A 12,379-nucleotide genomic window follows, 5' to 3' on the forward strand; every position below is an offset into this window, starting at 1 on the left:
CTGGCTCTGGGCCCGCTATAGCGGAATTTTAATTTTATGCTTGTAGTTTAGTCTCGAACTCTGTTTGTAACACTAAGGTACTGAGAAAAAACATTGGAGAAGAGGCAGTTTTAATAAGACTTTTGTCTATACTCCTCCTTCAGGGAAATTAACCTAAGAGCAGTTTGGAGGTTAAAGTGACCTTTATAGCTATTTAAATGTTAAAACCATCTACTAGCTCATCACTGAGTTACTTTGATGCATTAGGTCAGTTCTTGGTGGACAGGAATCTAGAGAGACTATTTATTCATCTGCCAGGACAGCCCAAATAATTTTTCCCTGCCAGGCAAATTAAAAAGACACTTCTTCCCCCGGGCACAAAAAGACTATCGCTTGTCTGAGATTCTCACAGAGTAGAGTTGTCCTCCAGATGAAGGGCCAGTGGTTTGATCTTCCCATGGCTTGGTGACTTTCTCAGTGGATCACAGCTTGTCTGGCCTCACTAGTGTTTGAATTATTCAGCTCATTTGTTGACGGTAATTTATTACAGGTTCTGTGAAACTTGAAAATGGGAGTTCCACATCCATCAAAGATGACACATGCTCTAGATAAGCAATATGTTTTTATTACAGATTTCTAAGTGATGTGATTGCTGTGCCTTAGGTGGAGAGTGTAAGAACAGAAACGTCTTCCAAAAGGCCACATAGAGGAAAATCCGAACATTCAGGAGGTAAAACGGGGAAGTTATGTGATATAATGAATTTGACAACAGTAAAGAGGTACATCCTCACCTTACGTTTGAAATGTGGTTCCTCTTAGTAATCTTGGCAGTTAATCTTCTCATATGACAAAGTCCACAGGTGACAATCTTAGGATAAATTTTTCCTTTTCTAAATTTTAAACCCAAATGTCTCTCCCTTCTCACTAACCATGCTCTCCTCGGAGCACATTTCTTACATTTACTATTTGAAGTGGGAGGCTACAGTTGTGGCTCCAAGTACAACCACTCCAAGGCATTTACTGTCTCCTGTTGCCAGCTTCTCTCTGTGATTACTGGGGCAGATCTGCACTGAAAGCTCCTGGAGAAAAGAGAATAGCAGAACTCTGGACTGTGCTCTTTGCACATGCAAACTGAGGAAATGTAAGGGTTTTAATCACTTCTAATCTGCTTAGGTTGCACTTTTCCCACCCGTCCTTCACAGGCAGGCTGAAGGGGGAGAAGCCCACCCAGCATCCCAGCAGAGAGGGGCACACCTCATAACAGACACAAACTCCACGGAGACGGCCCCGAAATGAAGATTATGATCCATATTTGTACAAAACACTATACTTCTGCTTGTGCTTCTCACTGTACTTGATGTCACAAGTCTTCCATATAAATATATTTTTGTGTATTCACTAATATATGCAAGTGAATTAAAGACACTGAAAAATCCATTCCGGTAATAGAACGGCTGTAGTGCTGCTTTGTTGTTGTTTAGCCCTCTTCTTAAATTAATTGATTTAATGTAAAACTGCTGTGAGATTTAGATGACCAGAAGGATCTGTTTGGTAAGTGGTTTCTCTGCCTGTTTCCCACTGGAAGCCCTGCATGTCACAGCTGGCTGCAGTGGAAGTTTTTGCATTATTGCAACACAAATGATTTTGATTTCAGGTGATAAAACAAATGCTGATAGAGGTAATTGCTCCAGATAGCTTTATTTTTTTTTCTGGGGTAAGAAGTAGAGACAATAAAATAATCTCAACGTTTTTATTCTAAGTTACATAAAGCAAAAGAGAATAGATGATTATTAAACTACTTTACAGCTAAGCACTGGAACACATAGTAGTTAGATTTCAAGTGTGATGCTTGCTTTGTGCGCACTATCATGAAATGAAATCAGTGCTGGGATGGATATATGAATTGTAGGCAAACAAAAATAAACTCATAATATAAAGTACATATGGTCAAAATATAATTAGAAGTGTTTTAAATCGTACGTGTTGATAGTGGGGGAACATCACTGAACTCTGGTTACCATCTCTCCACAGGTGCTGTAAGTTACAAAGAGCATATGTAAGTATTAACTGTGTCTCTTACAGATAAATGTAAGATCCACAGGTGTATAGTTTTGTTTGATCAGCTCTGGAAGCCTCCTTTCTGCGGGGTCACACGCTGATCTCTGTCCCCGCAGCCCGTCGGGCCCGAAGCCGCAGGAGCAGCACGCGAGCTCCGCCGGGCCCGGCCCCCGAGACGGAAATTGGAAGTGTCCCTCTCGTCCTTCCTACCAATATTGTGTGATGAACAAAGAATCGAACAGCATTCGCAACACCATTTGCTGTGAGGGTCCAGCCTGTTGATGTGTTTCTGGCCTTTCTCCTCAGTCTCTGGTTCCCAGGCAGGACAAGACCCGGCGCTGCAGCCCTCGGAGCAGCCTGGCCGTGCTGTGCCTTCTGCTCAGTACAGCCTCGCTGAATTGCCCAATTTGCCCTTTTCCTTTCCCCCTTCCTATTTAAGTTCCGTGTGCGTTTCGTTTCCCTTCTCCGCACACTGTTTCCAGCCCACAGCAATCCGTTCCCAGCAGAGGGCTCCTCCAGACACACACCAAGACAGGCCTTTTTAGATAAACTACGCCTACTGCCAAAAGCACCAATGTGTTCTATGCAGGCAGGACATACAGATTTCACTCCTGAAGCTAACCAAATCCATGCAACCAGGACTCTGAGACTACTTTTGGATTTTTTTTTTTTTTTTTTGTCTCAAGTCAGAAGGTCCCGACATAGCAAAACACTTTGTGGTATTTCAGAAGGTCTGTAGCAGCAGAGGGCTCCGCTGGGTACAGGATCAGGATCTAGTAAGGAAGCAAATGAATAAATGAGAGAACCCACAGAGATCGGTTACAATACCCTGCCTTGCTTTCTAGAGCAAATAAACTAGTCAGTGGCAGCTGTTCAACTATTCTAATACAAACACGAATATTTTCCTTTTGAACGCAAACAAGGCAGTATTCATTGCTAAAGAGTGATTATTAAGATTTACCAAAAAGATATCTATTTTTCTTGTTACTGTAATTTATTAACACATTAATTTTGAGTTCGTGAAGTCCAAGACTCTTTGTTTGGCATCATTTAGAGGTTTAATCCAGCACTGAGAACAAAACAACAAATACCTTTTTAAGGGTACAGGTACCTCCTCTCTTAGAGAGTCGGTAATGAGTGGCACTTTGGAAGACCAGGCCTCATTTAAAATGTGCTTTACACCAATTTAAGGTAGAAATTAAGAAAGTTATGCCATTTCTCGATATTATGAAAGCTGCACATGACTTTTTAAGTGTCTGCTCCTGATGGCTTCTTTTCTTCGCTGTTGTCACAACACAGTCCAGCTGATCTGAATGGGCTGAGATCTTGGGGTTCTTTCCCCCTTCACTGGCCTGACACACCAGCTGCTTGCACGCTACAGTATTTTGGTGTGCAACTATACTTTTATAAGAAAAAAAAAATCCCAAAGTAGGTACAATTCACATATTTGGAGAGAGAAGCACTTCATAAGTGTCGTTTCTGCTCCCCGGGAGCTCTCCGGTGAGGGCAGGACAACACACAGCAAACCGAAAAACTCCTAAAATGCTGTGCGACCTTGTGCCAGAAAGGTTATAACATGCATCCTGATTAAGTAATAACCTCCTAATTAGCCAGCTATATTCAGTAGCGTTTTTATTCTTTGCATAAACAAAGTACTATCTAGAGAATTATTGTTATATCTAAAATACACGGGTATTCATACCAAGAACAGGATGTACCAGAGGAAAATTACAAATAATAAGAACAGCTAGATGATAATATTTGCAACAGTATCATGAATGAAGTTGTAATGTTACAGTATACAACTGGTAAGAGGAAAGTACTATATAGAAATCAATTCATTACAGAGACAAGCTTTAATCCTATTTCCTAGGATTCTGCTTTTGGCAATTTTGCTAATCACAACAGTTTGCAATACTATTGCTACTATGCTTCTCATCAGTAGATTTCAGGGTAGCTGTAATCTTGAGTATCCCCTGAGTCCTGCCATAAAGAATCACAGTTAGGCCTAACAAGTCCTTTGAGATCCCATTACTCTGAACGTGGGCAAGATCGACAGTTAAGCGGTACAAATGCTGGCTTTGTTCTCCAAGTACAGCTAAATACTGAGCATTTCCAAATTACAAAGCATTTTGTTTTTCCAAATGTTGTCGCACATTGATGTCTCTCGGTTTCAGGGACCACGCGTTCAGGTTGACACCCCGTCTCCAGTTTAGGTTTCGCACATCAGAGTTTGCCTGAAAAAAAAGCCGGTGCCACCAGTGTGTGTGCCAGCTCCTCCGGCACCGTGCGAGTGCTGGCTATTCCAGACACCTCTGACACGGTCACGAGCCAGCTCGGAGCGTTCCTGCATCCCCGGGCTCCGCAGGTCACCAGGGACCACTCTGGCTCCACTGCAGCCCTGAGCTGGGGACACCTCTGCAGCTGCACCTCAGCATCACTTGTCCACCACAGCCCATCCCAGCAAAGTGAAGCCCGCTCCAGTAAACAACATTTTAGATTTTTTTTTTAAGAAGTCACCTGTTTTCTATACCTTTACTGTGTCTTCTTTTTGTCGTCAGAAATAAACATTTTAATGTCTAGCTCCTGTATTTTAGTAAGTTGTTGTATTAGTAATGGAAAAAAAAATCTTCACATTTTTCCATTCTACTGCTTAATTTTACTTGATTCTTAAAGCAAACATGTCCAACAAGAGCTGGTAAACGTTAAGATACGAAGTTACTGAACTGGCACTTTTTCCACTGACTGCATTGAGCTTTGGACAAGATCTTAAAGTTTTATGTTCAGTTTGAAGAACAGTAGAAACAGTAATTTCTCCGAGAATGCTCCTTATATTCTGAACTGCTACCACCACCAGTATTCCACAGGCAACAACCATCCTCCTTACTTGGACAACAAAAAATACAGAGGGTTTGCTCTTTTTGCCTAAAAAACATTGGTTTTGCCATGTGATTTCCGTTTACTTAGTGTCCTCAAAGATGTCTAAATATCATGAACAACACTGCCATGTTTAAGCTGTGAAGAGCAGTCTTCTATCCAGTGCCTTTATTTAAATGAAACAGCGGAAGAAAAATGAATGCTTAGCTATCCCGTGCCATTACTGTAATCATGGGGTTTAAACCATGACAAAGGAGCTTGCTGAAGGTGGGTCAAAATGGAAACATCGCAGCAGCTGTTCATCAAGATTTTTTCTCCCATTCTCTATCTTTTTAGATATTTATGCATTTGCTGTTGTTCTGTATCTCCAGCTCCTCACCATCACCATAAAAGTCATTATTTTAGCTTCTTATGACTGCAAGAAAACCATCCTGTGGCTTTATGACTAAAGATGGAATGTAAGATGGGGACCAAGGGCCTGCCCTTGGCCAGCAGTGCTTGCCACCTTCTGTGGCTGGCGTGTCTGAAACTCGTGTTCATATGATTTGTAGAGGATACATAAACCATTAGCTGTCTGTTGATCAGGCCAACTGACCAGCACAGGCGCACGGGCCCAAGCCAACGTCTCCTCCGAAGGGCAGAGCACGAGCCGGGACCGGGGGCAGAGACAAAGGAAATTGCTGTAGGAAACACAGATGTTTCATCCCGAGCACGCCATTCCACGGGGTTTTCACCAGCGCTCGTTAACTAATTTCGCAGCGCGTGAGGTGAGTTTTCTCCTCCTCATACGACCCGTGGACGTGCCAAGCGGCAGCGAGCGCAGGCGGCGCGCACGCGGGCCGGGCGGGCGCTGACTCTGCTGCGGCACCAGGGTTCGCTGCTGGCTTCACAAAGCCAGAACGCGGGCACGGCTTTGCCGCAACATCGCCGGGGCACCGTATGCTGTTTGCTTTCCCGGAACTATCTGTATTCAAATAACGCTGGAGATACATTTGTCACAATTAAAGCAACAGATACGTCATAACACAAACACCACTTTATGTCACGTTGACCACGGAAAGGCTTTTTTTCATCCTATTTATTTCCTGCGTGCATTTCTAAACTTAAGAAATTGAGTACTGAATTCATATTTCATTCAAATGTTTTACTAAAAACGTATGTTTTGGCTCGTGCGATGTGCATTTGAAGGCCTTTAGCCTTGTTCCCACGCTGCCGTGCGATGTGAGGTGTGAGCAGCACTGCAGAACGTGCAGACGAGGGCTGAGGCCTGGCTGGGCCTGTCAGCGGGGCCACAGCGGCCATGTCGCGCAGCCCGCGCCTCTGGTGTTCACACAGACACCGCGGCACAGCGGCCACGGCGTGCAGCCCGCGCCTCTCCTGCTCACACAGACACCGCGGCACAGCGGCCACGGCGTGCAGCCCGTGCCTCTCCTGTTCACACAGACACCGCGGCACAGCGGCCATGTCGCACAGCCCGCGCCTCTCCTGCTCACACAGATACCGCGGCACAGCGGCCACGGTGTGCAGCCTGTGCACAGACACCGCAGCACAGCAGCCATGTTGCACAGGCTGCGCCTCTCCTGCTCACACAGACACCGCGGCACAGCGGCCATGTCGCACAGCCCGCGCCTCTGGTGTTCACACAGACACCGCGGCACAGCGGCCACGGTGTGCAGCCCGTGCCTCTCCTGCTCACACAGACACCGCGGCACAGCGGCCATGTCGCACAGCCCGCACCTCTGGTGTTCGCACAGACACCGCGGCACAGCGGCCATGTCGCACAGCCTGTGCCTCTCGTGTTCACACAGACACCGCGGCACAGCGGCCATGTCGCACAGCCTGTGCCTCTCGTGTTCACACAGACACCGCGGCACAGCGGCCATGTCGCACAGCCTGTGCCTCTCGTGTTCACACAGACACCGCGGCACAGCGGCCACGGCGTGCAGCCCGTGCCTCTCCTGCTCACACAGACACCGCGGCACAGCGGCCACGGCGTGCAGCCCGTGCCTCTCCTGCTCACACAGACAACGCGGCACAGTGGCCATGTCGCACAGCCCGCACCTCTGGTGTTCACACAGACACCGCGGCACAGCGGCCACGGTGTGCAGCCTGTGCACAGACACCACGGCACAGCGGCCATGTCGCACGGCCTGTGCCTCTCCTGTTCACACAGACACCGCGGCACAGCGGCCATGTCGCACAGCCCGCGCCTCTGGTGTTCACACAGACACCGCGGCACAGCGGCCATGTCGCGCAGCCTGCGCTTCTCCTGCTCACACAGACACCACGGCACAGCGGCCATGTCACACAGCCCGCGCTTCTCCTGCTCACACAGACACCGCGGCACAGCGGCCACGGTGTGCAGCCTGTGCACAGACACCGTGGTACAGCGGCCATGTCACACGGCCTGTGCCTCTCCTGTTCACACAGACACCGTGGTACAGCGGCCATGTCACACGGCCTGTGCCTCTCCTGTTCACACAGACACCGCGGCACAGCAGCCATGTCGCACAGCCCGCGCCTCTCCTGTTCACACAGACACCGCGGCACAGCGGCCATGTCGCACAGCCCGCGCCTCTCCTGTTCACACAGACACCGCGGCACAGCGGCCATGTCACACGGCCTGTGCCTCTCCTGCTCACACAGACACCGCGGCACAGCGGCCATGTCACACGGCCTGTGCCTCTCCTGTTCACACAGACACCGCGGCACAGCGGCCATGTCACACGGCCTGTGCCTCTCCTGTTCACACAGACACCGCGGCACAGCAGCCATGTCGCACAGCCCGCGCCTCTCCTGTTCACACAGACACCGCGGCACAGCGGCCATGTCGCACAGCCCGCGCCTCTCCTGTTCACACAGACACCGCGGCACAGCGGCCATGTCACACGGCCTGTGCCTCTCCTGCTCACACAGACACCGCGGCACAGCGGCCATGTCGCACAGCCCGCACCTCTGGTGTTCACACAGACACCGCGGCACAGCGGCCACGGTGTGCAGCCTGTGCACAGACACCACGGCACAGCGGCCATGTCGCACGGCCCGTGCCTCTCCTGCTCACACAGACACCGCGGCACGGCGGCCATGTCGCACAGCCTGTGCCTCTCCTGTTCACACAGACACCGCCACACAGCGGCCATGTCGCACAGCCCGCGCCTCTCCTGCTCACACAGACACCGCGGCACAGCGGCCATGTCGCACGGCCTGTGCCTCTCCTGTTCACACAGACACCGTGGTACAGCGGCCATGTCGCACGGCCTGTGCCTCTCCTGTTCACACAGACACCGCGGCACAGCGGCCATGTCGCACGGCCTGTGCCTCTCGTGTTCACACAGACACCGCGGCACAGCGGCCATGTCGCACAGCCCGCGCTTCTCCTGTTCACACAGACACCACGGCCGGGCTGGCCGGAAAATTTCTGCTACGCCAGCCGATTCTAGGGGGCAGGTTGGGGGTGGAACGGTAGCACATGGGCCAAGAGCAAAGGTTAATTTGTGTTCCTCCCCTAGCCAAATTCATGGCTGCACATCCATTGGACTTCGATTTTTAATAGGCCAGGGAGCCTTTCACCCTTTACTTCTAGTGATCCCTTAAACATTCACACTCACATCAAGATGTCTGGGAAGTCTACTTGTATACACGGAATATAAATAGTGGAATTTAAAGTAAGTTGAACATTTCAGTTGATCTGATTAAAGCTTACTGCAAAATCAGTTCTGGTTTTGGTTTTGTGGTAAATTTGACCTTGACGAGTCTTGTCACAGCTTGAAATCTTTTCTTCTGAACTACATCTTATCAAACGTGGAAAAAAGCACCATGACGCTTCTTGTTAATTATCAGTCAAAAGGCCAGATTCAGGTAACACTCAGCTTTCCGCATCTATGACTGATGACAACTTTAAAGGAAAAGCGTCAAAATATACAGGCTCCAAAACTTGACATTTCTGAAGTTAAAAAGGTTTAAAGCATGGGAAAAAAAAAAAAAAATCAGTCTGAAGGAGATGCAGATTGCAATGTCCTTTAAACAGTTATTGACGCTGCAAATAAATAAAAATGTCCCTCTCTGAACTTGAATTTTTAACATATGGCGCTCCAGAGGGTCATTTTGTGAGCGGGGTTTTGGAGGGAAGATAAGCAGGGCCAGACACTCCACTGAGCCTTCACCAGCTGAGCAGGAAACCAGAAAAAGCTTTCAGTACAATCAGTACAATGACTGGAAAGACACAAAATGGAATTCCTAAGTAAAACGAATGAGTTTTCTGCGCCACCTCAAGACAGCCCCTTCAGCACAAAACCCATCCCATTTCTGTTATTTTGTCAACTACGAATTGACTAAGATTCTCAAGCAGCGATTATTTTTAAATTAGCACAGAGAAAAGCTAAAATATTGCACTCAAAATAGAATAGGACTGGAACAAATTACTTACGCAGCTAAACACTGTGGCAAAGCAGAAGCTGGTTAGAAAGAAGAAACAGTAGAGACAGGAAAAAGACTCAAGATGTAACTATATGGGACAAAATAAAATCAACATCGGCAAAAGCAGCTTGCTTTCTCTTCATCAGCCGGGGAAAGATACTCAAACACACAGAACAGAACCCAAGTCTCAAACCATTTAATTTAGGCACCTAAAATAGGAAGCTGGTTTTCTATGTCCTAAGTGAGTGGAGAAAGTAAAAAGAAGGTTCTACAAAAACAATTCACAAATAAGCCTCATTTACAGCCTAGGCTCTTACTCAGGGAGGTAAAATTAGGTCATAGGAATATTTCGGAGAGAAGGATCCCTTATTCCACCCGGAGCACAAACAAGGAGTCTTTTCTGCGCACCCAGGACGGGTGGAACGGGCCTTCTCCTCCCCGGGGGCAGAGGAAGGCGGGAGCATCCACCTCTCTGCCCCCTCAATCCTGCGGCCGCTGTGTTGCGTGGCAGATGTCCAGTCATTTGCCATGAAAGCTGAACTGAGCCCGAGAGATAAAAACATTTCCATCATCTGGAAACAATGAGGAAACTGTGCAAGAGGAGCGACTTGTTCCTGCGGGAGGGAAGGATCAGGAGCAAATGCTGCGCTGGGAGAGCGACAGGGCGAGGGATGAGGCTGCTGGCGCTCGGCCCCACGGCCCGTCTGCCCCGACCTGCCCTCGGCAGCCCCGCAACACGCCACCCATTGCAGCCCCACAGGGGACACATTGTAGACCCACAAGGGACCCTTCTGCAGCCCCACGGGTGACCCTTCTGCAGACCCACAAGGGACACATCTGCAGAGCCACAGGTGACCCTTCTGCAGACCCCCAAGGAACCCATTGCAAACCCACTGGTAACCCTTCTGCAGCCCCACGGGTGGCCCATTGCAGCCCCACGGGTGACCCATTGCAAACCCACAAGGGACACATCTGCAGAGCCACAGGTGACCCTTCTGCAGACCCACAGGTGACCCTTCTGCAGACCCACAAGGGACACATCTGCAGCCCCACGGGTGACCCATTGCAGCCCCACAGGTGACCCCATTGCAGCCCCACAGGTTACCCCTCTGCAGCCCCACGGGTGACCCATTGCAGACCCACAAAGGACACATCTGCAGCCCCACAGGTGACCCCTCTGCAGCCCCACGGGTGACCCATCGCAGCCCCACGGGTGACCCCTCTGCAGCCCCACAGGTGACCCCATTGCAGCCCCACGGGTGACCCATCGCAGCCCCATGGGTGACCCCTCTGCAGGCCCATGGGTGACCCATCGCAGCCCCATGGGTGACCCCTCTGCAGCCCCATGGGTGACCCAATTGCAGCTCCACGGGTGACCCATCTGCAGACCCACAGGTGACTCATTGCAGCCCCACGGGTGACCCCATTGCAGCTCCACGGGTGACCCATCTGCAGCCCCACAGGTGACCCATTGCAGCCCCACGGGTGACTCCTCTGCAGCCCCACAGGTGACCCTTCTGCAGACCCACAGGTGACCCCTCTGCAGCCCCACGGGTGACCCATTGCAGACCCACAAGGGACACATCTGCAGACCCACAGGTGACCCCTCGCAGCCCCACGGGTGACCCCTCTGTAGCCCCACAGGTGACCCATTGCAGACCCACAGGGGACACATCTGCAGAGCCACAGGTGACCCACTGCAGACCCCCGGGGGACCCATTGCAAACCCACAGGTAACCCTTCTTCAGCCCCACAGGTGAACACATTGCAGACCCCCGGGGGACCCATTGCAAACCCACAGGTAACCCTTCTTCAGCCCCACAGGTGACCCATCTGCAGTCCCACAGGGGACACATTGCAGCCCCACAGGTGACCCCTCTGCAGTCCCACAGGTGACCCCTCGCAGCCCCACGGGTGACCCCTCTGTAGCCCCACGGGTGACCCATTGCAGACCCACAGGTAACCCTTCTGCAGCCCCACAGGTAACCCATTGCAGCCCCACGGGTGACCCATCGCAGCCGCATGGGTGACCCATCTGCAGCCCCACGGGTGACCCCATTGCAGCCCCACGGGTGACCCCTCTGTAGCCCCATGGGTGACCCCTCTGCAGTCCCACAGGTGACCCCATTGCAGCCCCACGGGTGACCCATTGCAGCCCCACGGGTGACCCCATTGCAGCCCCATGGGTGACCCATTGCAGCTCCACGGGTGACCCCATTGCAGCCCCACGGGTGACCCCATTGCAGCCCCACGGGTGACCCCATTGCAGCCCCATGGGTGACCCATTGCAGCTCCACGGGTGATCCCATTGCAGCCCCACGGGTGAACCACTGCAGCCCCACAGGTGTCCCCTCTGCAGCCCCATGGGTGACCCATTGCAGACCCACAGGTGACCCCATTGCAGCTCCACGGGTGACCCATCTGCAGCCCCACAGGTGACCCATTGCAGCCCCACGGGTGACTCCTCTGCAGCCCCACAGGTGACCCTTCTGCAGACCCACAGGTGACCCCTCTGCAGCCCCACGGGTGACCCATTGCAGACCCACAAGGGACACATCTGCAGTCCCACAGGTGACCCCTCGCAGCCCCACAGGTGACCCCTATGTAGCCCCACAGGTGACCCATTGCAGACCCACAGGGGACACATCTGCAGAGCCACAGGTGACCCACTGCAGACCCCCGGGGGACCCATTGCAAACCCACAGGTAACCCTTCTGCAGCCCCATGGGTGACCCCTCTGCAGTCCCACAGGGGACACATTGCAGCCCCACAGGTGACCCCTCCGCAGCCCCACAGGTGACCCATCTGCAGTCCCACAGGTGACCCCTCTGTAGCCCCACGGGTGACCCATAGGGGACACATCTGCAGAGCCACAGGTGACCCATTGCAGCCCCACGGGTGACCCCTCTGTAGCCCCATGGGTGACCCATTGCAGCCCCACGGGTGACCCCATTGCAGCTCCACGGGTAACCCATCTGCAGCCCCACAGGTGACCCATTGCAGCCCCACGGGTGACCCATTGCAGCCCCACGGGTGACCCCTCTGTAGC

The sequence above is a fragment of the Caloenas nicobarica genome, chromosome 9, assembly GCF_036013445.1.
Source record: "Caloenas nicobarica isolate bCalNic1 chromosome 9, bCalNic1.hap1, whole genome shotgun sequence".
NCBI lineage: Eukaryota > Metazoa > Chordata > Aves > Columbiformes > Columbidae > Caloenas > Caloenas nicobarica.